Below are 2,249 nucleotides of genomic sequence, written 5' to 3'. Positions count from 1 at the left end.
CGTACCAATTGAAAAACAGGCATACGCGTATATATATATATATATATATATATATATATATATATATATATATATATATATATATATATATATATACTCAAAACCATTAAATTTTAAGATTTTATATTAAAAGTGATATAAAACTTTTATATTTTTATATAAGTATATCGTATCTCTAATATATTCTATCTAGTTTTATATTAGTTTCAAATTTTTTATATAAGTATGTCATGTGTGTTCGATCTCCTCCTTTTAACCCATTAAAAAATTTCAACACTATTAAACCCTAATTTGTTTGACAAATCTTTGGTAACATCATTCATAAGGTGAATCGTTACAGACAAACCATTTCCACTGTGTGATTATTATAATTTTGGTTTAATTCCTTATTGTCCAAGAAACCCAAATTCTTTGTAATGTTTCATTAAAAGATAATATTTAACAAAAGTAACTAGCCTTCTCCATGGTTTTCTTTCAAGAACTTTTTAAAAAGTTATCCTAATTCATCCAAGAATAACCCTAATATAGGATCATTTCCCTCCTTTCCTAAGTTTAGCCATGACAAAACCAAGCCTTAAAAAAACTAGAAATAAGTCTTATTTTATTGCAGTAAAGAACGTAAGTGAATTTCTCTTACAAATTGTTTCCTTTTATGTTGCATTGTGTTGAATAACATTTTAAAAACAAAAAATAAAAATAATTTAAATTTAATGTATTTAAATATCTTAAAAATTGTTAAGTTTCTTATCAAAATAAATAGTAATCAATTCAAAATAAACACTTTTATTCAAGATTGGTGACAAGATTATAAAATTAAGTTAATCACAAAAATACTTGTTACTTTTTGAAGTATCTTGACAAATAAAAAGAAATTATGAGATTAAAGATAAATGAGGTGTGGTCCACTTTCATAAAATTTTATTCTTTACAAGAAATAAGATATGACTTGTAAATGGAAGATCTATATTAGTTTTCATTTGTATATTTTATTTGTAAATATGACCGTATAAATTAAGAAAGATAAAAATAAAATAAAAGTAGAAAATTAAAATTAAAATATTAATATTCATCGACGGTTAAATTTTCTTTTTTTATTTTTTATAGCATACCATTATTTTGAAAGCTATTTTTTACAAGTAAAATTCAATATTTTTCCTTATTTTAATGTCTTTTACTTCTTAATTTCAAAATAACTTTTGTTTGAAAGATAACAAAAATAGAAAACAATGAAGCAAAATCTGTATAATTCTTTTTCATATAAATAATATGAAAAAATGTACAAAATAGTAAAGATAGTTAATAGGTACAAAAACTTTTTAATGTGAAAAAATTTTAATATGAATAAAATTTTTTAAGAGATCTAATATAATAATTAAGTATTCCACAAATTATCTTATAGTTTTAAAGAATAAAAAAGACAAATATTCTCTTTACTAATAAAGTAAATAATAACATAAAAAAACTTAAATGTCAACTTAACCAAATAGTAAAAGAATAAAACATTTTTTATAAACTAACTTCTTTATACAAACTTGTAGCATAAGATAGAGTGATTAGTCTCTTTTTCTTATATATTTTTTTTATACTTTTTTAATACATTCATAACTTTTTTTCTACATATTTCTCATTATATATTCAAACAAAAATTATTTTATTCGTATTGTCTTTTTGAAATAATTTGGTAAGAAGATGAAGATAACTTACACAACTCTAAAAACTGTTTTTATACAAAAATAGAACCGTTTTCTTATAACACGCAAACACTACAATTTTTAAGTAATCTTCTTTATTTTACCAATTATTCTAACATAATACTCATCTATATGATATAAAAGAGGATATACTTTTTTTGGTGTGATATTTCAATCAGACAATTTTATCTTTATTTTAAAATAACTAAATAATTTTTCCTTACATGATATTTTTAATATTACTTTTATAAAATTCTTTATTTAATTATTTAATAAAAGAAATAAACAAGTAACTTATATTTACTTTAAAATATATAGTTAGATAAATTATTATTTTTTAAAATAAAGATTACGTTATTTTTTAACATTATTTTTGAAAAATCATATATATATATATATATATATATATATATATAATTGTTTCGGTAGTTATTTTTGAGATCGAAAGGACTAACCTTGATGACGTGGCTTTCCCGCTTTCTGACGCTTGGACTGGTCGGATTGCTCGCTTTTCCTGGATCTTGATCGCTCGCTTTCCTTCACCCTTGACCGTTCGGT

Source organism: Vigna radiata, chromosome 2 (genome assembly GCF_000741045.1).
Source record: "Vigna radiata var. radiata cultivar VC1973A chromosome 2, Vradiata_ver6, whole genome shotgun sequence".
Classification (NCBI taxonomy): Eukaryota; Viridiplantae; Streptophyta; class Magnoliopsida; order Fabales; family Fabaceae; genus Vigna; species Vigna radiata.
Note: the sequence above shows the minus strand (reverse complement) of the source record.